The sequence below is a fragment of the Lepidochelys kempii genome, chromosome 15, assembly GCF_965140265.1.
Source record: "Lepidochelys kempii isolate rLepKem1 chromosome 15, rLepKem1.hap2, whole genome shotgun sequence".
Lineage (NCBI taxonomy): Eukaryota > Metazoa > Chordata > Testudines > Cheloniidae > Lepidochelys > Lepidochelys kempii.
In genome coordinates, this window is record NC_133270.1 from 19,518,180 (window position 1) to 19,544,131 (window position 25,952).

A 25,952-nucleotide genomic window follows, 5' to 3' on the forward strand; every position below is an offset into this window, starting at 1 on the left:
AACTTCCAAGAAACATTCCATGCTATTTAGGATCCTGCTCCCTTGGTCTTTTTTCAAATCCAGCATAACACCAGACAGAACTGTTTGGTGGTGAAACAGAAATATTCACCAGATTCACATGCAGAAGCCAATAAAATAAACCCTGGACTCACTGGAATGGAACTGATGTTATAGTTACACAGCAGCTTTCATTCAGTTGAATCCCAATGAGATAATATAGATGTACTGAATCACTCTGCCTACCTCTGAAGTACAGCCACCTCTCGGCTGAATCATGGAATGGGCTTGGTCCTGCTCTGAGCAGGGGGTTGGGCTAGGTGACCTCCTGAGGCCCCTTCCAACCCTGAGAGTCTATGATTCTATGGAACCTGTGCAGCAGCACGTCACCGGACTCATTTAAGTCACCTTTGCACATTGCATCTGCCCTTTGAGCAGTTTAGCTGTGCAATTTTAGTGAGGAAAAACAAAAGTAGCTCATGAGTCCCCCAAGACCTCGATTCAGCAGAGTCGGTCCCTGTTCTGCAAAGTACTTAGTCATGTGCCTACATTTACAGAGGTGGTTAAGTACCATTTACTTCAATGGGATGTAAGCACATACCTAAAGTTAAGCGTGTGTGTACCTGACTTGGCTGATTGGCCCCCAAAGTCCACTAATGTCAACAGGAGTCTTTCTATTGGCTCCCATAGGATTTGGATTAGGCTCTAGGTGTTGGGTTACAGAAGCCCATGGGATTCAGGTCCAGCCCATATTCTGGAACATGGGCCCAGCCTCACCAATGGTTGAATCAGTGGCACCACTAGAAGAGGGGGCCCAGACACCCCAAATTTGAGTGGCATTTTGACCTGGTACACAGTTGCAATGCCACTTGATTGTGGACTGGCTGCCTCTTCCTCAGCATGATGGAGGGGTGGCCGGGCCACGCTTGAATGGCATTGCAACCCCATGTGCCAGGTATGGCAAGGCTAGGCCAGCTATTACTCTCCTACTCCCAAGTATAGGGGGCTCTGCCCTGTATGCCCCCACTGGGGGCTTCTCCCCGGACTCTTGGGCCCTACCAAAATTTTTCCAAACCAGTCACCAATGGATCAGGCCCAAGAGTTACGGCTTTCATTGCCCTTTTTAGTTCAAAGAAGTGTCCCTTTTCTACGCCTGTTTTAGGACATAACTCCAGGGAACACGCAAGCACAGAACTCTGGAAATCAGAACATAACATGGAAACAGGCTAATGCTGCTAAACAATGAGGCCTGAAATCATTGTGCTACCTTTTTAATACAGGACCGAATTAACCTTTCAGGGCCAAGAGGCTTCGTCCAATCGCCAAAGATGACTCATCTCTGCCAGCCAGAAATATATTAAGGAGCTCTGGCAGGAGAAAAGCCGCAGAGCCTCAGTGCCGACCCCCGCCAGAGCTCTGTCATTTATTAAAGAGTGACTAAATGAAAATCCAACCACTTGTGACACGTCCCCTTCTCCCTACCTTGTGTGTTTACATAATAAATAAACAATTGTTTGTAAAGCAAACTTAGCCTGCTCCCTTCTGAGCGGGCAGGAAAGGAAATGGCTTGGTTTGTTTGTTCGGGGACTCCTGTTTTATTTATTTAAAAGGGGGAGATTGTGATTACTCTGGCACTGGTTCTGATGTACCAGAAAAGACAGTCACAGCAGAAATCTCAGGAGCAAGCTGTAATTAGTCAATGCAAGCAGAGAGCTGCAACTTTGTGCCTGAGCACAGTGAGAGCACCTCACTTTTGACATGCGTGGCATGCCTGCAGGAGACTAAGTGGGGAGGAAGTCCTCATTATGACAATGCGGCGGACTCAAACAGTTACCTCATCCAGGCTACTGCTGTTAAAGATTTGTTCAAAACAAAGGGGGGGAAGTGTAGAGACTCAAATAAATGATAACACGTAAGAGAGAAAGAGATCAACCAACCCATGCAATTAATCCTTAGAAAAACCACAGCCTCACCCCCCTTCCCGCATCATAGATTCAAAGATTTTAAAGCAATAAGAGACCAGTATGGTCATCTCGGCTGACCCCCCAGCAGAAGATAGGACATAGAATTCCACCCAGAACAGAAAGACAAAAGAACTTGTCGGTGTCAGAATCAGAACTCAGGACCTCCTCTTGTCTAGCCCTGTACTTGTTACTCCAGCTCCTGCAGTTTTGCCACCCATGCCGTCTCCTATGCCTGGATGAGTAGCTGTATGATCCTACTGATGTTATGTCTCTTCCCTCCCCTACTCCCACGCTGCAGTTTTGTTTCATCATGTCTGATTTAGTTTGCAGTCTCCTTTGGGCAGAGGATAATGCCTTCTTTCTGGCTACTTGTGCGCATAAAGTTACATATATGCTTAATTGTTTTGCTGAATGGGTGCCTATAGGCCTCAGTTTGTCCATCTGTTATTTGGTTAACATACTTAGCACCCTAGCTAGACAGCTGAGAGATTTAATATTTGCAAAGTAATTTGTGATCCTTGTAAAAAAGACCCAGGCTAAGCATGAAGTCTTATCATTCCACTAAGTAAGAAGAAAATTAAAACTGACCCAGGAATCCAGAGGAGACATGCCATCTTCACACAGTATCCTGGCTGGAATTAATCTTTAAAGTACTGCATAAAAATAAAATGTATTGAAAAACATAACTTTTTATTTTTTACCTAAATGGCTAAATCAGTATGACTATGACCTCATTAAATTAATCTTTTCTCTAAAGGGTAAGTCTGAGATCTAAAGCAGAGATAGCAGTGGGCTTGCAAATAATGGAATTCAAGAGCTTGTCCTCTTGAGGTGGAGCATGTTGCAGGGGACAGGCGTGGACTCACTTTCTAAAGCACTGGCAACTTTCTCGGCCAAATCTTTAGCTGGTGTAAATTGTCTTCGCTCCAGTGATGTCAGTGGAAGAGGAGGAAAAGTCTCTCTGAGTGGAAGTTTTTGGCAGTACAGTGGGATCAACCTCTTTTGAAGATTCAGGGCCAAAATCTGTGCTACTTACTTGCACCAGTGTCAATCTGGGGTAACTCTGGTGAAGTCAATGGAGGTACGCCACATTGGTAACCCACTGAGAGCAAAATATGGCTTGTGGGTGCTACTCACGATCCATCATAAGATCACCATGATCCTTACTTACACCCCTTCCAGCCCCACTGAAACCAATGGTGTAATCTTCAGTCCATAGTTCGGTACAGTTGGCAGTGTCTGGGCTGGCAGAGATTCTGTAGGCCAAGGCTGGTGCCATTCTACTGGGAGGGTTTGCAGTTCCTCCTCAGCAAGTAACACCGTGGCAGTCAGAAGAAGATGTCAGAATATCCCTTTTTAGGCTGGGTTGGCAAGTATCCCATAGTTAGAAGTAGTAGGTTCCTGGTGGTCTGCTCCTGCTCGCGCTGAAGCTGATGGATAATAAAAATCCCATTGACTTCAATGAGGGCAGGACTGGGCTCTAAATCCAGCAGCAGTTCTACCAAATATGGCAAAACTTCTACAGACTTCAAGGGAAACAGCTGGAGCTCAGCCACAACAGCAGAAAGCTCCTAGCTGTGGCAACAACCACAGCAAACACTGAAAGAGACTGGCTTGCTCCCCACCTCCACGAGTGGGACCACTGCAACACCCTTCATCAGACTGAACTAGTCCTTCAACCACCGGCAGTGTCCTTCATCTGGACTATTTTGTTGTCAAGAATAGTCTATATCAGTATGGAGGATAAAATGGGATCTAGATTTCCCCATGGGGCACTGAAGGCCTTACAAGGAGAGAATCCACATAGGATAGTTGAACAAAATTTGAGCCTCTAGATTTCATGAGGGACATATAAGACCTGACTGTCTTCAGTTTGGGTTCTTAAGACAAAATCCTGCAAGGAGAACCACACGGACACAGGGCCGACCCCTGCAGAATCAGTTGCAGGATCGGGACCTTAATTCGTTTTGCTGCCTAACAAATAACATGCAATAAAGTCATGGCACTGGGTCACCCATCGGAGTGACCCTTCAGGTTGAGTGTATTAGGACATTCCCTTCCCAGCCATAAATAGTCCCAGAACTCAGGTTTACATTTGCGCAATAAGGGCCGCATTTTCAGAGGGGCTTCAATCCTGCCTCTTTATTTCCATTTTGCAGCTGCATTTGCATGTACAAAACGTACAGAGGCACATTTAGAGCCAGATTTTCAAAAGTACTCAGCATCCACAATTTTCAAAAGAGCTCTGCACAATTCAACCCACTGTGCTTTCAAAGATATATGTTCCAGGGACTGGATCTTGTAAATTAAATAGGATTATTTATTTATGAATGATAAAAATAGTCTTTAGATGCTCTACCTTCTTTTTAATAATATATAAACATGGAACTATCCTCTTGCTACAACATGGCAGTCTTTGGGAGGTTGATGTAGGTGATGAGATTGCGCTGTTGATGTCCCTAAAGCAGTGCTTTTTACTCTTGTCTCTGGATGTGATCCTGCAGTCCTTAAACAGGCAAAACTCGCAAAGTTGGAAAGACTGGGCCTGCAGTTCTGAGGACTCCAAGAGTTCCAGCTGATGTTCGTCATCAAAACCGCTCGCAATATTCCACATAGGTGCAAGTCACACAGTCAACAGCAGTTGCCCTTCCAGAGAGAAGGTAATTATACACAGTCTTCTCTTGTGCTCTAAAAGACATGGTTGGATGAACCTCAGCTGATGTTGGAAATGTAGTTCCAGCTGACTGCAGATATTTTCACAGTCCCTTTTTCCTCATACATATATACAGTGCCTCTCACTTTTTCCTCATACATATATACACTGCCTCTCTTTCTTTCTTTTTGTGTTATACAGACACTCCCCTCCAAATCTTCAACAACAAAAAGCCCTTTAAAATAAAAAAAAATCTGCTTTTTCTTCTTTATTCCATGACTGGGATTCCTGTTCTTTTCCTTTGCTTTATTCGCCTCACCGATTAATTCCATTTATTTCATTTATATTCACCAAGTTCTACAAGTTCTCAGTTACCACACCTATTTCTTAACTTTATATTTCCTGCATTGCTTCCAGGATTTCCCTATTGCGACTGCAAAAGAAATTCTCAGAATGTAATCCTCAGGCTTGCACCACGTATGCATCACTTTAAGTACAGAATCAACCCAAAACCAAATCTCCACACCGACAAACCCTTAAATTTTGAGGGAATTCAACTCCAGATCCAGACTTTGCAGCTCAGACCTATCTGTATCATTAAAGATCCTTTGGGGGGATGGATTAAGAAGGAAATTATTGTACGACTGAAGTGGCTGCTTCTGAACACTCAGTATCTTCTTTTTTAAAACACTTACATCTCATCCATAATCTGGACTCATCAGCTGCAAAATTCAATATCTGAAGCTAAACCATCCCGATAAACCATCTGAAGTCACAATAACTCTGTTCTTTTTTTTTTTGCCCGCCTTTCATTTAAGAAAGGTCAAACCAATTGGTACCAAATTTAACAGAATAAATGTTGCTCTCCTTAGCCAAGACCTTGTCTGCCAAGATATAAGGAGTGACTGTTTCCAGTTGAGTTATAACCCTTCCCACCCAGAAAAACGGGGCTTATTTAGATTGGAAAATGCTGAAAGACGTTGAAGTTTATCTGTGCTGGTGGGTGTCAGTCTACAATAAAGCACACCTTAGTCGAGCCCATAAAAGTGGCATTTAATTCAGAATCCTGTGCTTAGCTGTGCATCATTAATCTGCCTTCTCTGTATTAATCACACTGAAATACATACTGTTTGCATCTGTTCATACTCCAAAAAGCTGTTTGACAACTGAATGCAGCTGAAAGCTCTTAATTCTTGATTCCTACGTGGCACTTAGCTCAACAAAACTAGATACCGAGAGCCAGCTTTCCTGAACTGAAATTTGCCCAAAATGGAAAATCATTTGGGAAGGATGGGGTATGCTCGAGAGTGTGTTAAACACAAGATTCTACTGGCTTGACAATTATTTAGGAATGGTGTCAATGAAATAAATACCATCATTCAGTATTTAGGAAGCACTGGTTTTCAATAAACAGAGAAATTGGAAATATTCTAAAGAGGCAATAATGAATGGGAGCGTAGTTTAGTTGTAATTGGCCAAATTCATGCCTGTTTTAACTCCTAAAATTCCACAGGCCGACATATCTATGGTGGCACTGGCTCCAGATCATTACAGCTCCATTGACTTTAATATAGCTACGCCAACTTATACCCGCTCAGAATCTGGCCTTGTGGTGTGTAAGTACAGGGGTTTGCGGATACAGCACCTACTGAGAAAACTTAAACGAAGCTAGTGCTGGAAACTGAAGCCTTATCACAAAGCCAGACAGCAACCGCGCAAGCTGCTAGACCCTGGCCTGCCATTGACCTTTACAGGATTCTCAAGGTACCTCCATTCTGTCTGCAGTTACACACAGGGGCATTTGAACATTGTAGACAAGCTAACACTGCACGTTCTGATTCTGCAGTTTTGTTCTGTCCTGTGGTACGTTCCGCTCTCCTCCAGCCTTTCTAACTGACTGCCTCCAGCTCTACTAAGATTGCACAGAATTGCTACTTCAGCATCCGGCAATTCTTCACTGGAGCAGGATGAAATTTCCTCTCTAGTGCTGGGACACGGGACTGCTTTCTGAAGCACCAGGGAAGAGCACAGTCGGTCAACCCAGAGAAAGGAGCAGAAATAAATGCAAATACTTACGAGCGACGGAAGGATGAATAAGAAGAGAAGGAAAGTTCAGCATGGAAAGTAGGAAGTGTGCTGTGAGAGAAAGGAACTGAGAAATGAGGGTGAAACACAGATCGGAGAGAGGATTCATCATGCATTGTCACCATTGTAACTGATTTCTATAGCTCCTTTCACAAGCCTCAAAGCAGATTGTGCAATTGTAAAATGCCAGGGAGCAATATGACAGAGCCATAGTCATCCTCTACACCAAACTGGGGAAGACATACTTGGGAATTCTTCAGGGGGTGGAAAATATAACCCAGGATGCATATCCTGATGGTTGCTGCAGCCCTGAGGATTCTGTGGCTGTTGCTCTGGCCCTGTTCTGCAAGAGGCAATGGATGGGAGAGCCACACAACAGCCCTATCCTTTGCTCCTACTACTCATGCTACTCTCCAGATCTCTCTGGGTGTGAGGTCGCCCCTGTAAAACTGGCTTTTGCAGTGAGTAAGGGGTATCAGTGCCCTGTGTGGGCTCCCCAAATCTCCCCCTGCAAGCCCAACCCCATGCACTCTGGAACCTCATCATCACCACTGCAGGCAAGCCTATAGAGAAGGGGACAACATTTGTGGGGTGACCAGATAGCAACTGTGAAAAAACAGGACGGGGGTGGGGGGGTAATAGGCGCCTATATAAGAAAAAGTCCCCCAAAACGGGACTGTCCCTTTAAAAACAGGACAGCTGGTCACCCTAATCATTTGCCTCCTTGTGATGTCAGTTTCACTGACAGCTTTACTGTAACTAGAGTTGCAATTTGCATTTTGCAAAGTCTTGGCAGCCTAGGGCTTTCGTTCTCTTTCCCTGCAGATAGGTCCCTCGGAGTGGAAACCACGGCAAATATTCAGAGGGGTGACTTCACTTCACCTACTGCTCAAGTGTAGCCAATTTCCAGCGTGGAATGCTGCAGCCTTTAGATTCCCACATGCAGCTGTGCAGAACAGTGACCCTGTTCCACATCAGACATGAGATCACACAACCCCATCTCTGGAGTGGAAAGCTGCACCACTCTATAGACCATTCAGGCAACTTCACATTTCTTCAAGTGCTTGGCTTCTTCCTCCGACTATGACTTCCAGTTCCTCTGTCTGGGAACAAAGAAATGGAAAGAGGGCTCAGCAAAGAAAGAAGAGCAATGCTAAAAAAACCCAACAGCTATCAAAATAAACGTACATTCAGATTAGCCCCGTGAACACAAGTTCTCTTACCAAGGCCATTTTCTTACAAGTCATCTTTTTCCCTGCGTTTTCCTCCCAGGTCAAAAGCTGCTCTAATAAGTGGAAATATTTTCTCTTGGACCCGGTCAAGCCAAGACTGACAAAGATTGTAGTGAGTTATTTCTGCAACTGAAATGTGCACAGCATGCTAATGGTTGGGTTACCGCTCAGACAAATTTTTACTTTGATGGCAGAGAGCATCTACTTCAGTGCAGCTACTGCTGTTCATTTATATTACAAACAAAACAATTGCCAAGCATTGTTGGAATTCAGCTGCCAGAATAAAGGAAGTGGCTTTCATTCAATCTCGTCTCCCATCACAAGACAAACTGGTGTTATTCCTTGAACTAGAAATCTCAGAATGCAAAATGACAAAACAATATGAGCTGCTAAGCCACCTCGCCAAGATACATGCGTGGTCACCTGGTGTTTCATGCATTGTTTTGAACTCACTCAACCTTTTGGGGACTATTTTCAGTCACATGACTATATAGCCTAATAGCCTTAAACATTTGCTAATGGAAACAAGAATCATGATAATGGTAGGGAATAGATACTCATTCAGGGTGAATTAAGAACATCCCTCAAATCTTCACCCATGATCCAGTCTTAACTTCAGTGAATCTCTCTGAATAGAGCAAATGTTAGCATTTGTTCAAAACTTCCAAGCTGGTGCTTTGTTAATTTTCAGTCCACACACCTAAGGTCTGATCCATTGAAAGTGAGTCAGAAGGAGTCTTTCCACTGATGTGAATAGAATTGGCATGCAACAGAGAAAAATCTCCCTCCATATCAATTGTACCAATAGGACACATAGGATATATATTGCGATTTACTGAGTGTTGCCATGAGACGTTACACAGCAGTATTGCTCAGTAGGCCGAGAATTTTAAGAAATGAAATGTTTGGGAGGCAAATCCTGTCCCCAATACAAAGCTCAAATAGCCCGTGTACTGAGGGAATACCTGAGGATGAGATGGAAGGACTCCTCCCCTAGGCTCTGCTCCAGCAGCCCCACATGGAAGGATGGAACCCCTGATCCTGCCTTATCACTCTTCCCTTTGGCCTGCCTTCAAACTCGGCCTCCATGGCAGCACAAAGGGAAGCCCAAGAGCACAGGCCTGCAGCAGGCAGCTTTGATCCCTCCGACCCCTTCATTGGGTGGGGCTATCCTGCAGCTGACAGCAGGAATGAATTAGTTCCGAGGGTCCTCTGCCTTTGTGGAATGGAGAGGTGAGTGGGCAGAATGTGACCCACTGTAAACACTGGTACACTGTTGATTCGTGCCAGCTCTTGCTATTGGATGATGGAGGGCACTATTCAGATTAGCAAATGGAGGCTCAGAAACCATCAGCTCCATGTAAATATAGTCAATTCTTCTTAAATAGACACTGCTTTAGCACCGTTTTCTTGTAGAGTTGTAACACGCTAAATATTTTGGGCATATTGGTTTATGTTCCAGTTCCCAAAGAAGCGTTAATTCATTTTGTCCCCAGCACCAGCAACTTTAATCGGGCATGCAGCTGTTTAAGATTAAGCAATTATCTGATGAACCTTTGGAGAAAATGAATTTTAGATGAAGCATGTACACATTTTTATTATGCATACATTTCTGCTGATCAGTTTTCTCTTCCTTTTAGTCAGTCTCTTATGTGGAAGCGACGAACAAAAATCTGCATATTTCATTCCTTGAAAAAAACATTTCCACTGACATAGTCTTAATGCCACCTTTCCGCTTACCCGTCAGTGCATCTTCAAAAGCTTGCTGATCAAATACATTCCACCAGGGACTTAATTCTGTGTGGAAATAACAGGTCACCCCCAAAAAGAGATACAGAAAGCCAGATCTTTGGCCGGTTTAAACTAGAGAAGTTCAATTGATTTCAGTTTATACTAGCTGAGGATTTGGTCCAGAGATTTAATGTATAAGGATATTCTAAAATGTTCATAGAATCATAGAATATCAGGGTTGGAAGGGACCTCAGGAGGTCATCTAGTCCAACCCCCTGCTCAAAGCAGGACCAATCCCCAATTTTTGCTCCAGATCCCTAAATGACCCCTCAAGGACTGAACTCACAACTCTGGGTTTAGCAGACCAATGCTCAAACCACTGAGCTATCCCTCCCCCCTTACTTTGTTTGTTGTTTTGTTTTGAAAAAAAAAAAAAAAGGCGTGAGACCTCTCAGACAGCAAAAACCGGTCACTGGCAAAAAGTTGGCAACTAAAAATTCCTTATGTTAAATTCAGCCTCCTGAAGAACAGTATTTTTTAAAAGGCAGCATGATTTGAGCCCCTGAGTCACAGATTAAATTGCCCAGGAACGAATTTTTCAAAAGAAAATCGGTGTCAATACTTTGAATGCGTAAAGTCAAGCACTGCAGCTACTTCAGAATCAGTATGCTCCGCAGTGGATGTAGCACAGGTCCAGTCTCATTAAAGCCTTATCAAGCAGACAGATTTGAGTGTGGGGATTTCTTCTTCTTGGAAGTGAACTTAGGCCCTGGGAAAGGTGTCAGGCTCTGATAGTTTGAGGGCGAGGCCCTCAATTTTTCCAGACATACAGGAGGGTGCATCGGTAGTGCAAACTTCCCACAAAATGCCTGATCCTCCTAAGGATGTATCTATTTCTGGGTGTGAGATGGTAATTTAGGTCTGCCCTCACAATTGCACCAATTCATCCAAACTGGTTTCTAAATCAGAATACAAATCCCTTGTGTGGCTACTCCAAAATGGGTTTAAGAGTAGCTCAAATTGATTTCGCTTAATTTGACTCAGAGGCCTGCAATCCGCAAGAAACTAAGTCCCCAACCCCCTGTATCCTCAAACAACCACAAGCAATGATTTTCCATCAGTGTTCCACTCCTCATCTCTACCCGAGCAGCCGGCATGGCATACTCAGCTGTGCTCTGGACCCCCGCTCTAAAGGGGTTTCAGAGTTCACTGCAGGAGTTAATGCTGCTCGAGGAACAATAGCATTAACTTTATGCAGCTTTTTCTGTGTAGGTTCCATACATCTCCCAGAGGAACATGCCTCTTGGTACAACTCCTCCAGATGCCTCTGTCTTTGGCCATGCTGTGGTCTTCTCCATAATCTGTTCTTTAGAAAAGTGGGGTGGAGGGGGGGTGGACCACCCATTTAGCTGCCTACCCTATCCACGCTGTTGCCACCGTTAGTCTGTGGGTTTACTCCCCTTTTTGCCCCACAGTATAGGGAAGCATAGGGGATTATACTGATGAATGCAGGGTTGTTGTGGCTGTGTTGGTCCCCAGATATTAGAGAGACAAGGTGGGTGAGGTAATATATTTGATGGGACCAACTTCTGCTGGTGAGAGAGACAAGCTTTTGAAAAAAGCTCTTGTTCAGATCTGGTAAATGTACTCAGAGGGTCAGAGCTAAATACAAGGTGGAACAGATTGTTTAGTTAACACGTATTTCAAGGGACCATTGAAAGCAAAGTGGCTAATTAAAGGGACCTTGATTGGTCCCTTTAAATACATGTTAATTAAACAATCTGTTCCACCTTGTATTTAGCTGTGACCCTCTGAGTACATTTACCAGACCTGAAGAAGAGCTGTGTGTATACCAGGGGTTCTCAAACTGGGGGTCGGGACCCCTCAGGGGGTCATGAGGTTATTATGTGGGGGTTGCAAGCTGTCAGCCTCCACCCCAAACCCCGCTTTGCCTCCAGCATTTATAATGGTGTTAAATATATAAAAAAGTGTTTTTAATTTATCGGGGGGGGGGTTGCACTCAGAAGCTTGCTGTGTGAAAGGAAAAGTTTGAGAACCACTGGTGTATACCAGCATATATAAATCAATTCACCTTTCACTGAAATAGAGACCCTTTGGGATGCAGCCACACCCATTGACACTGCACTACCCAAGCAGTGCAGAGGCTCAGACCTGTCTTTGCATCTGATTTCACCACTTGGGCCCATTGCCAGCTCTAACAAAATAATCCACCTCTGCCTTTACAAACCTGCCAAGTCCTGGGTTTGGAAATCAGTGTTTCATCTGCACAAGTTAATGACATCCCAAAGCCTTTAAATAAGTTTAGAGAATGCAAGAAAAATCATTGGTTGCTGCAGTAAGTAGACAGACCCATTCATTCAGTGCCTGGCGTGTGAGTGGAGCTGAAAATCATTCACTAGTAACAATAATACGATTGGGCCAAAATCTGAAATCCGTCTTCTTTCTCACTCCTTACTCAGGCCAAGCACCGCAGAAATCAATAGACAGTTTGCCTAAGCAAGGCCCAAGGAAAAAGGAAGTGGGGACTTTAGGATTTGATCCATTAACTATACCTAGCGCCTAGAGTACAGCAGCTTAACAACTTCAGATTAAAGTACAAACAATTCATCTTCAGGTTTGGGGTTTTTAAAAAAAGGCTGCCCTCTGGATATCAGGAAAAGAATCCAGGGCAGTATTCAGCAATGCTAAGGGGTAACCTTGAGTCTTGACCAACAATGCCCTGGCTGATTCATAGTACCCGGGGATACCCAAGGGTATGTAGATTATTTCTGTGAGTAGAGCAGTCGACTCATTTGCCTGCAGGGTCACATCAGTGTCTGCAGCAACTCGTTGCTTTGTAAAGGGATTCTGGAATATTTTGAGTATGCTGCATGAAATCAAATTCTATTCTATTTGTCAGGGGTGCCGCTGCCCTCTACCGGCGTGCTGCTTCCCTACTGTTTAATAATTCTTTCTCTTTGCAGGGCTACAAGAATTGTTGCTGGAATTAACTGCCCTGGATACCTGTGTTTTGGAGCTGATATTTCTGAGTTCAAATCCAATTCCCTTCCTCTGTGTCTGTACATAGATACAGTGTGAGAGAGGCACACAGCTTGCTACCTGAGCACCTTAATGTTTGCATTTGTACAAGAGCCCCAGATCTTGGTCTATAAAGCTTAACACCGAAGGGCCCAGCCCTGCAAACTTTACTGTAGCAAGTAATCCTAACTCACACAAGGAACCTCCATGACTTCCCATTGACGTTAATAGGACTGCTTCTTTGATTATTTGAATGAATAAGATTGCAGGGTCAGGCACTGCATTAATTGTCTTGTGGAAAACACTGCATTTTAGAGAATTAGTCTTTTCCTGTTAAGACTGTTGTGGTATAAAGGTGTTATGATTCCAAAATGTTATGATTATTTATTTGTATGACTGTAGCACTAAGAGCCCCATTTGTGGACTAGTTCCCTACTGTGCCAGGCGCTGTACAAATGCAGAATGAAAAGCAGTCCCTGTCCTGAAGGGCTAACAATCTATGTATCAGACAAGTGACAACAGATGGATAAAACACAGATAGTCCGGGAAATACAAGGAAACAATGAGACAATATTTGTCAGCATGACAGGCCCTAGTCTCAGCCTACCAGTGGTATAACCGTCATCAAGTTTTTGTAAATATCACCGCAAAGGGGAGTTTTGAGTTGGGTTTTGGAGGAGGAGGATGACATGTAATCAAACCCTATCTAGACATGAGTACAGTTGTGTTTTAGGAACCAGCTCATGCCATGACTCGTCTGACCTGAGCACAATGAATAGGACTGACTTAGGTCTATACACAGCAGTTCTCTTCTTTTCGCAACCAAGCCATGTGTCAGCTGAGTTTCCCTATTCTGGGACCTGATCGAAAGCCCATTAAAGACAACGGAAAAACTCACATGATCAAGCCCCTGGTGCCTTACGGTGCATGTAACAGCATATCCTGGGAGAAACTGGGCATCTATCCCATTCTGACCCAGCAGGGGATAGGGTAACCAGCAAATGTGAGCAATGTATTCTGGATGTCCTGCCACAGACAGAGTAGGAAGAAAAGAAGACAGGCCAACTCCCCAATACAGGCCTATGTAGTGGTCCTATCTACATAGCAACATAACAACACTGAGACTTAGTTACAGGAAAGCAATCACGTACCAGACTATGCCACATGGTTAGCTACTACAATAGCGTGGATGCACAGGGTGAAATCTTGGCCACAGTTAAGCCAATGGCAAAACTCCCCCCAAATGCCAGAATTTAACCCACAGTCAGAGTCAGCCATGTCACTAATTGCTTAAAAGCTTGGTCAAAAGTGAAAGCATAGACAGGCAAAAACCTCACAAGAACACTGCAAACCTAGCTTTCATATTCATTCATAAATAGCTTTCTCTGGACACTATCAATATTTATGATTGCATTTCTGTAAAAAAATGTACTGAGCATTAAAAACAAACAGCCTAATGCCTCCAGTGTCCCCAAAAGCTGTTAAATAGCCCCCACTGCTCAAAAATATAATGTGGATGATGCTTTGATATTTGCACCAGCCTTACCAAAATCTCTTCTAGCTCTTCAATCATTTGCTCTTTATCAAAATATCATCTGAAAAAGCTTCTCACCCTATGGAAAGGACTTCTTGATCTCACGTATTCTCCCTGTTGTGTGTCTTTTTTCAGCTTTCCTTCTTGGTTTCCATTATAATAATGAAAAAACTACAAAGCATGATCACAGAGCAGTAAACTTTCTTCAGACTCTCCAAGTTTGTAGAAGAGCTTTTTCACTGTACTTATTCTAGTTTAAAGTCTAGTGATCGGTTAGCATAGTATTCTATGGACTATTTTTTCCTCCAACTGCAAATCAGGAATGTGTGTTTGTTGGTTTATTTTTAATTCCTCCAGCATTTGTGTTTGATGCACGAGTAATTAAAAGTCTGGAGGCAGGTTAGGAAAACAACAACTCAGCTTAATAAAATGAGCTTCACCGAGTAGAGAGGAAGTACTGAGAGCTTCTCCAGAAATCTTCCCAGGGGACATTGTGGGGAGGGATAGCTCAGCAGTTTGAGCATTGGCCTGCTAAACCCAGGGCTGTGAGCTCAATCCTTGAGGGGGCTGTTTAGGGATCTGGGGCAAAAATTGGGGATTGGTCCTGCTTTGAGCAGGGGGTTGGACAAGATGACCTCCTGAGATCCCTTCTAACCATGACATTCTATGATATGGAGTGACAACACATTCCCCAATGAAACACCACATTAAACAGCATTATATTGTCATTTTCTGGGTGTCACACACATCACATATGTTTGCACAAATCTATTTTTATGCCAAAAATTATAGAACGGCAAAAAAATTGCTTATTTGAAAATGCACTGAGCAGCTGATTGTCTACGCGCGGGGGGGTGATTTCTGTAATGAACTCTGAAGTGCATTCCTGTTTTGTCTGATTTAATTGAAGCAAGGGTTTGTTTTTCAGGGTAAAGCAGCAAGGGGCATTTTTATTTACTGATTGCTAATTCTTCAGGGCCATAGAGGTATAACAAGAGACAACTCTTCAGTCATCCTCTGTCTCTCCCCTTCGTCCAATCGCCAGCTCTTTTCCCATCCCATAAGCTTGCTGCTTATTCATATTCTTACCGGACAAAATTCACACATGTTTGTTTGAGTATATATCTCCTGATCTTGAAAAAATCTCTCAGTTCCACCAAAACAAGGATTGCCATGTAGTAACTATACCACAGAAAAAACTGCCAACATACCCTGGACTCTGGGCTTCTCTGAGAGAAGAGATGTTACAGGCATGCCATTGCTGTCTGTTTGCTGTGCTTCCCAGCTCCATATCTGTGAGCAAGCAGGGGGATGTCACTGCGCAAGAGCCATGCCCTCTCAAAGCATGCTGAGGGGAAAGACAATGTGCTTGGATCTTGCTCAAAGTTAGTTGCTGAAATGTGAGTCTTCCTGACTTCTGTATAATTGGTTTGGTAAAGGAATGAAATCTCTCCTCATTGGCTGACTTGGTTACTAGGGTGGTAGACAACCACACATGCCATAAATACGCTTGCAAAGGTTTGAGAATCTAGACAGTTTGGAGCTAATTGAAAAACTCTGTGGCGAAATTCGTGTCTTCAAATGGAAACAACATCCGTCCTCATTCTCATGTGCGCACAGAAAATGCCTAGGCCCATAGATTTTCAGCTGAAGCATCCATTGCATACCAGGCTCCCCTCCTGCCCCAGAAGTTCTGTAATCCTTGGGAGACCCGTTTCAGACCAGAAGCTTGAAATCTTTGATCAGAGTGTCTTCTGGCTCCCAGTCCATACAGAAGTTGGAAAGTTGAGGGCCTAGCACAAGAAGCACACAGTATTCTAGCTTGGGTTACCCCTTCCCTTACCTCCTTTAAAGGTTTTCACAGAGGGATCCTGAGAAAGCAGAACTTCTGGAAGTGGGACACTTCCTCTTCCTCATCTCCTAGAGGGCTCTGTCTCCTCGCACCACTTCTTTATCCCCACACTCTGACTCTAGTTATGGAAAGGTCTACAAATGCCCTGGGTAGGCTTGTCTGATTTACTAGTAATGCCCAAACAGAAATAATCATCTCTCTCTTTCACACAGCACAGGACAGGGAACCTGCGTGTCTAAAAGGATGTGAAACCTGGCTACAGAAAGCTATTTACAATGTCTCTTTCAAACCACAAGCTCACATGAAGCCTTGGGTACCTGCTGCTCATGTCTGCCTTTATCTCCAGTCAGTCCAGACCAGCAGGCTGCCTACAGTCCAATTGGGGCCACCCGTTTGTATCCATGCAGATGTGCTTTTATAGACAAAGTTCACTAGAAACTGGAGGGAGGGGAAGAAACAACAACACATGGTTATTAGTCTTTTAAAGGATTCAGAAGCTGTCTGGCTTGTGGCCTCAGTCATTTACTAGAGTTGGCTCCTTTGCAGAATGATAGCGTGTTACACTTCTAATACAATTTTAGTAGCAAAATTCAATTTAAAAAGCATTCCTGGTCATAAAAAACATTTGCAAAATTCAATAGGCAAATAGTGGCACGGAGCCACCAATACTCAGCGTGGACCAAAAACCGTACCATTAAATTGACATTACTTCCCTAAAGAATGGCTCATGCTGCAAGGACACTTGGACTGAAGTCAGGAAAGAGAACTAACAAGAGGCAAGCCAATGCATACATACAGATTGTCACCAGCTCAGAAGGACACTGCAGAGATAAAAGTATTTGTTTCAGAGTTTGAGGTAAAGAATAAACTTCTTCTTTGAAGGGATTCTGCAAATCGCCTTTCCGAAATGTCTGTCATAAATCGGAGGACTACAGATATACGTGTGAGTGGTGCATAATAGCTGGGCTCAAGCATGTAGCAATTAGACAAGGCCATTACCAGCCATCACAGTGGTTGGGGGGCAGCTTCAGAATCAGAGACCACTTTCCTGGGTCCTCTCCAGATGGCCATTATGACATTTCTAGATGGGAACCTGGCCTCCACATCCTTGAAAGAGATCCACAGGCTAGTTCTCTGGCATGTCTAGCCGTGTGCCCAGCTGTCAAATGGCATTTTGCCCTCTCACCAAGTGGTGTCCCAGGGTAACTCTGATAACTGAGAGTAGGTTTAGAACACAGACTGCTAGATGAGAGCCGAGATTCCAGGAGAGCCCCAAGTGTGTCCAGTTAGGACAACAGGTTTTGTTAGCAGAGATTTGATCTGCTGACATTTTGCCAACAGCAAGATCCTTTCTCCCAAATCTCCAATGGGACTGGATCAATGCAGAGAACTTGTGAACCCCAAGAAAACTTCAACTTTCATCTTGAATGGAAACGTTTCTCAGTTGTGGATTTTTACAAATGTAACGTGTGATCTTGTGCAACACAGTGTTGCAAATAGGATAGAGGGCCCGATTCTTCCTTACACAAAGTGCCAGAGCAGTGTCAAGAGACCTGAGTGAAAATGGCTCAGAAAGTTGAAATTTTAAAGGCAAGAACTAGGCTGTTAATGTCCTTACTCCTGTCTCGCTGAAGTACCAGGATGTGACATATCTGTGAGGTGGCTAGGATGGAAATTTAATCCACAAGGTTAGGCTGGAATTCACCCAGGGATAAGAATTATTATTTGTAAATACCATCCAAGATTCCTGCACTTGGCCGAACTTTCATCCACCAGTGACTTGTCCATGACATAGGTGCTTTTTAATGGCATTATAAAGAAATACTGTGAGCGCAAGAATAATTATCCTTATGTCAAATGGGGGCTGGGAGCAAAGGATTCTCCATAGGAACTGGACATACACTAAAAGTTAAGCCAATAGTGTCGCAATTCCAATCCGTGGGCCATTCAGAGGTTTTCTGGAGACATGCTGCTTTTGCTCAGGGAGGCAGAATCCTTTCCCCAGCTCTCTGGGGTGCAGGGGTTATATGCACAGTGCAGCATGCTCCTTCACCTCACCCAGCCAGCCCGTTCCATGCGTTGATCGGTGTGTGCGCGTGTGCTTGGGGAGATGTCCATGGTTCTGTATCCTCCCTGCCCCACTTGGGATGATTTGAATGGTTGGGGCACACAGAGGGGTGCAGCTGATCCAGGCACAGGATCCAAAATAAGGAGCAAGGCTCTTTGCCCAATCCACCAACCCTGCAACATACTTGTCCAAGGACAAGGGCCAACTGGCCCCATATAATGTATAATAGGCAGGATTCGTAGTCCTGCTTTTATAGTTGCCTGACTCTTTCCATTATAAGATCCTGTATTCAGGTGCTTAGAATTTTGCCAAGTTTTTAACTGTTTGGGCTGACATTTTTCATGCTGGATGTCTGCCATAGGCAGGCATGGGGCTAAACCCCTCCTCTGGGGAAGCTTTGGGCCTTTTGGGGGGTGGGGCTAAGCCCCCCCACAACCCTTCACATAGAGGCAGGGCCCCATTGGGAACAGAGCTAACCCCTACCCCCCACCGCCGCCCTGTCCATGGGAAAGCAGTTCCCTCTTGGGGGGTGGAGCTAATCTCTCACCCCCTCTATGGGAGGCTGCCACCCCTTTAACCCTGTGGTGTCTTTAAAAATCAGTTCAATCTAATCTGGGTTTACAAACACTAAAAATCATATGTATTGTTTTGCATGGTAGCACTATCCAGATAAGGTTTCGGCTGAAGGAGAAATGTGAAGTTAAGAAGAATAGTGCGATAAAATGACTCATAATCCCTAAAATAAAGTCAAATGTAGCCTAAAAATGACATTGACATTTCAGTGAGTTATTAATATATGGGCACGTTGAAAAGATCAGAGCCGAGTTAAGGTTATGTGGGTGCCTTCACTGGGCATTTCCACACTTCAATATGTTTGGATTTCTTTTAAATGTAACCTTGACTGTGAATATCCTGGATTTATAACACCTGAGTTTGAGACAATTCCAAGATCCCTGTAAAATAATTTACCCTAAATTACTCAACCGTAGCTCCATTTTAACATCCATTATGTCTGGGAACATATTACTATATTATATATCTGCTTGACCTTCAGGGTGCTTTGCAAAGTACATCTCTTTAAACAGGCTGCTGAGGAAGCAAATATTGTTTGGGGCATGGTTAGGGAAAGTGAGGGATTTGATTTATTTTTGTCCTGTTTGGCTCTTTAGCTTCATATGTTATGGGGCTGCTGTTTCTTCTGTTTTCTTTTTTAAACCATGTATCGCAGGCGCCTAGACCGACAGACTCCTCTTGTTATTCTATACATCTAAGTATTGCCTGGTTTTGAGGGCACTGTAGCAGTACTGTGTTACCCAAGGCATTTAGGGCTTGAACCTGCACCACTGATCTCAATGGGAGCAGGAGCAAAGCCTTTATTGTGCTTATGATACGTCTGAAGCCACAGCTATCATTTCAGTGGCCGATAAAGTACCACGACTCAAGGATACCTGCAGATTCTTTATTTGCCAAATGCCCTACAGAGGCAAGATGAGGTTTGCCTGGATGTGCCATGATAGAAACAGGCCCACGCCACCCAGAGCTCAGGGGCCCTCAGCTGTGCTCATTGTTTTTGATCTACTGCTGCTGCGGGTGCCCGTTACTGCTTCCTTTGTCTCTTTTGCCCATGGAAGTGCATTTGGAGCTCTGCTGAGAAGGCACATGTTTCGCCGCCTACCCTGCCTCTGCACAATACTGGGAACTGATGCCAGGGGTGTGTGCAGATCCCGTCCTCCTCCTTTATTTACGCAGAACTTCCTGCTAGAACACTGAGCTTGGAGGACTGCAGGCTGGATGCCATTTGTGGGAAGACTGACTTACAGAGCTAGTATGCCACAATCTGCCTGACTGGTGACTGTGCTGCAGCAGTAGTAAAGGACTGTAGTTGAGATGGGGGAGTGTCAGTAAAACCAGCCCAAGCCAGTGTTAAAAAAATCAATCCAGGGGAAAGAAAAATGCATTCAGAGTACAAGTGATACCGAAAGATAGAGACTTTGATGCATTTGTTTAATAAGCAGCAAAAATGAGTAATTCCAATTAACAAAGTTCTCCCTTCATCTGCTAGGTGCACATGAAAGACAACTTTAGAATGATGACTTTTATGGCATCTGTCAATATTTTCATTTTAGCTTAACAGGGGATTTAAATTATTATTGAGTCCTGCTTTGTGAAGAGAGCAAATGTGCAAAAATTTGATTATATTGAACCTCTCACTAGATAAACAGAATACTAGCCCCAGTGGACTAATTCCATTAAGAATTGAACTATCCATCTTGAAGTTGCTCATGAATACAAAGAGCCTTTGCTAGCATTACTGGGCTTGCAAAAGAACTTGTATATTTGTGTGTCAGATAATAAAAGCGGGCCTTATTTAGAGAGATATTAAAAAAGTTGTAATAATCTATTTAAAAACTTCATTGTTATTCTGAATATGTTGCTTTCCCTTATTTGATCATCTTTCTTTCTTACATTCATTTATTATCTTGAAAATGTTTTTGCTCTGAGCCTTGCATGGGTATTTTTCTTCGTAATCTTATGATCTGCAAGATTGCAACAGAGTGTCAGATGGAGAATTTCAATTCTGTCAGTGCAAGGGTCTGTTTCATGGAGGCAAAACTTGCCCTAAAGAAATTGTGATCTACTTACCTGCTTTTTAATTCTACCCAATATTTTCATATAATTATTTTTTATCTTATACCCTTTATCTAAATAACATTTTACTGCTGAGGTTTTGGGATCAGTTGGGAAGGCCTGTTCAATTATTATGTTAATTAGGACTTGCTCAGTGTCATCATAAGGTGATTGTTTTATTTTTGTTATGTGAGCTGGAAGGATAATTAATGACTGTGTTGAAGATCTTGAGGGGTAAAGAACCAACACTTCTTTTTTGAGAGATCTGTGTTGGAAGAGATATATTTAAAATGGCTGCTCTTACAGAGGGAGTTGCCTGTTGATTAGATATGCCTGGACCTGGAAAAAGCATCACTGAGTTTGTTTCCATATGAGAAGAAAATGTTCATACAAAACAAACATAACATGGCCAACTCATCAGCTGGTATATATCAGCAAAGCTCCATTGAGGACTGATACCATGTTTGGCCCCACAGTACATGGGGAGATGAGATGCTCCCCAGATGATAGGAATGATAACTTCAAAAGATGAATGGGACTATAATCTATAGAGCAGTGGTCGTCAACAGGGAACGAGACCAGGAGATGACAGTAAGAGAGAGAGGTTCCCAGAGGTGAGGTTCCCAGAGTCTACTTGGATGTGGTTTCAGTTAGTGCATGCCACACTCTTTGTCCAGATGTGGTTGTATTTACCTGTCTTTCATGCTATGATTTTTCTCTCCTTCTGTCTAATCACCCGTGGTTAAAATAGTCTGGAGCCGCTAGTTATAGTATCAGTTGTGGACAATTGCTGACTAGTGCACTCATGCTAAGAGCCAGACCCCAGTGGCTCAGTAGGTGGGCTGGACACTCAGGAGATGCCTGCGGGAGGTTATGTTTGTTTCAGATACAAAGCTGCGGGCTGGCTCCTACTAAAGATAAGGATTAGCCATCAAGTGGACAGGAATGTGGCACAAATACATCTGAATCAAAGAGGAAATCAGATTTAACCACCAAGTTCACACATACATATTCCCATTGTTCCATGAACTCTGCTGGCAAACATGTTGATGTAGCTGTTTCTCCCTGCAGTTTCTAGCCCCCCCCCACACCCGGCGGATAGTCTGCAGAAATGTTTCTGGGAAGCCCTGCTCTCCTGGTGAAATCAAGCAGAAAAGCTGATTTCTGGCCAGACTAAGATACCACACAGACTGATCCTCACTCATTTAAACGCAAATTTACAAAGCCAGGCCCCTACAGCTTACGCATGCATGCACCCATCTCACAAAATGCAACCCAGCTATACATAAGGTAGAGTTGGGACACCAAGAATGAAACTGCATCAGTCCTGCAGCTAAACTGAAGGGGTCGTCAAGAGGAGACAACTCCCTCATCCACCAAGTAGCTGAATTTCTACCATCTCTCTCTGTAGCTGCTACTTCTCTGCTGATAGTTCCGCTAATCCCTGACTCTGGAGGGAAAGACCAGGAATGTGTCTGTCCCTCAAATGGAGGGAAGAAAGGCATGCTCACTGCAATTCAGGTAGTCCAATCCCAGGGCAGGAGAGAGAGACAAGATCCAGAGTACAATAATACATTTAGTTGCAGTATATTCTTCAGTCATTAGATGTCTCGGTGTGCCATATAGAATTTCAGCCAGGGTGTGGGCCGTAGTGAACAAGGAAGATAAAGCTAGAACTCAAGCAATGTTGAAGGCTGCTTGTTTGTCTGCAGTTGTAGCTGGGTTTTGTTTAATCAATGCCTCCTGTTTTAGAAGGACTGTGACTTCAGATATCACAATGCAAATTGATGTATGGAGAAGTCTATCCCCCAGGAGCTGAGTTAGGATTTTTGGCTATCTACTTATCTAGAGAGTTTCAGGAGTCACTCTGTTTAGTTTGGTAGATATGTAATATTATTTTCGTAATTAAAATTCAGAAATGGTAGGAATTAAAAGTAAAGATGCCTATTCTTCATTCAGTGGATCCCATGAGTGTGAGCTGCTCCTCTACCGTGGGAGCAAATACCCCAAAGCACCTAAAGCAGAAATTTTGGAGAACTCACCATGATCTGAAGAGCAATCAAAGAATCATGGAAAGGTATGCCTGGAAGGAATTTCAAGAGAGCATGTAGGACGTCTGCCCACACTGAGGCAGAACCAAGTATACCTTGACCATCACTATTGGTGAGCGAGACAAGCTCTCGAACCACACAGAGCTCCTATTCAGGTTCAGACACGTGTCCCTCTCTCCAACAGAAGTTGGTCCAGTAAAAGGTATTACCTCACCCACCTTCTCTGTCTAATACCCTGGGATGGACACTGCTACCACTCCGCCACATAGACCATCGCCGAGAGGTGTTTGTCAAACCTGTTCTTAAAAATTTCCAGTGCTGGGGATTTCACAACCTTCCTTGGAAGCCTAGTCCAGGGGTTAACTATCCTTATAGTTGGAAAGTTTTTTTTCCTCGTGTCTAACCTACATCTCCCTCATGGCAGTTAAGCTGATTACTTCTTGTCCTACCTCCAGTGGACATGGAGAAGAATTGATCATTGTCTTCTTTATAAAAGCCCTTACATATTTGAAGACTGCTATCATGTCCCTTCTCAATAAATAGCATGTGGATTTGTTGCCATTTCTTACACAAATGACCATTAAACAGTTTTCTTTTCATGTTTAAAGTTAGCTATCTGTTCTGCTGCTGTTCTCACATATAGAAAGCATTTATTCTGTAATGCAGAAAAGTAAATTATGATGCCTCTTCAAAATTTGGAGAGATGTCTACTTGGCAGCATCTGTAACTGCACAAGTTACATTAGTGGTTTTGGGATTTAAACAAAAGTCCCTTCTTTAATTGAAAGATATATTCTTTCTTAGACTGTACTCCCAACATTCTGGAGAAGGCACAGCTAAGATCCCTGTGGATTTTATAAACTCAGTATAAAACAAATTTCTCTAAATAATTCTTTAGTGAGCTTATTTTTTTTATTCTCAAAAGACCTTTATCTACTTGAATTAAAGTGTCTAAATTAATGGCAAATGTAACAGAGTGAAAGCCAGAAACAAACTCCACATCAGCTGTGGCAATTGTGTCCTTAGCTCTGGAACAAACTTAGAGGAAAGGAACGAACTTAGAGAAGAGGGAGGTTTTTTGGTTTTTATTTAAATGGTCTTAATGAAAGATGCAGGACAGGCAGTCTTTGATACCTTTTTGTGGGTGCAAATGCTCAGAATTGGACCTGCAAGTCACATGAGTGGGCAAAATGCATCTCTAGCTTGCACCCTCACAAAAAAAGCAGCAGCACCATCTGAAAATTTACTCCCATTTTTTCGTGTTATACTATTAGTGTATATATGAAGTTAAAATAATTTTAAGGAATGGAACCCTGGGCTTAAAATTCCTTGTTAGAGAAAGTAACATCACCTCCTTAAATGGTGGCAGATCTGATATCCCAACAAATGATCAATGAGAGAAGAATTGCTGGAAATTACTTGATTGTATTGCGCTGTCCTGTTTGCACGGGTTATCTATCCCCCTTCCTCTCCTCACGCACACATTGTGTGATCAAAAAGCACCACTGAAAATGGCAAAATAGTGTCTACATTACCAGGTCTACAAACCCACGCCTCGTATTTTCAAAATCTAATTTCTTTTTGTAATTGTATGCCGTGATCCAGTACCGCTGGTAATGCATTATTTTAGCCAGGTACCTTTGTTAACAAATATTGTGCAATTGTTGTCAGCGTGGGGTGTTCCCAGATATGGCTGGTAAATTCATGTCTTGAGTCATTTTAAGTCAGGGAACAAGCAGTATGCTAACAAAGCTGGGGAAAGCCATGTTTCTGTGTTCATGTGAATTCAAGCCAGGTTGTTATACTAAAAAGTGATGTGCTCTTTCATGTGATGTGATAGTGATGTGTTTTTAAAGTCACCCTGAGAAGGAGTTTGCCATTTGTTAAACAGTGGCTTTTTGATGCTGATAAAAATGCACATTCTATCCTCCGATACGGCCCACTGTACCTGTGGGAGACCCGCAGTTCTGTCTAAAACAATTGATTCAACGATGTAAGTAAACTAGGTTTCTGTGAGGTGGGGAGAGGGGTTTTCATTTTAGTTTAAACCGCTCCCTGTTGAGTACTCCCACCAGGTGGAGTGTGCTTTCTAAAGTCATTAATGTGGATCAAAGGATAATTAGGCCTTGTCAAGCCGGAAGGGGGGTTTGATTAATCTAACTGTACAGCTTCCTTTTATCTCATAATATTAACTGCCTGTCGATTCAGCCCGGCGTGCTCAGGTTTTAAGAGACCGCTTTCACATCTCCCTTCTCACAAGAAGCATCCACAAGACATGGAGGCAAAACCGAATCCTGCCATCCTTTTCTTTCTTGCCTTTGCCAGAGAAGGACTGAGGAACTCCCCTAGATCTAGTGGAGCGCTGGCAGGGCTGCAGAAGGTCACTGAACATGCTGTGGTCACCAATCTACGGCCAGTGTTTACTCGCAGCTAGCATGCCACAGATTCTGGGAGACTGCAGTTATTTCCTCTTCCCAACATAGGAAAATAAGGTGCTATGTTAGATATCACTGTGTGACAGCTGTTAGCAAATGCTCACCTTTAGAGGTGTCCACTTATACTGGAGAACATATGCAACAGTTGCACCTCGTTACACGATAGGCTGTTGATTAGCTTTGCATCCAAATCCAGCTCCTCCGCTTATTCAATACCAGTTATGCCTGCTTCGCGTTACTGATAGAGGAAATTCTGAATTTGACTCCTGACTAGCAGCCCAGTCACCCCACTGTGGCAGAGGGTACCCTCTGGGGGCAAGTCACCCCTTGCCCTGCAAGGTTGGGGATTTGCGAGCAGGGAAGGGATGCTCCTGGGGGTGACAGTGGGGAGGGGAATGCATAATCTCTGCTCCTAAGACAAGATGGAACCTCCCCTGCATGAACACTCTCCACACACACACACACCTTTAAATGGGGTGCCTCAGGCAACATCAGGTTGCAAAACCCCTGGGAGCCTGGCTCCATTTGGGCTGCGCTGCCAGCGAGCTGGGAAAAGTGGCAAGGGCCCCTGGAGGTAATATAGGGGGAAAGGACCCCTTTGCATTCAGCCATAGGCATCAAGCAGATCCATGAACTGTGTGGTTTGGGGGCTAGAGCTGCTGCTTCTTTCACAGCACAAAGCCC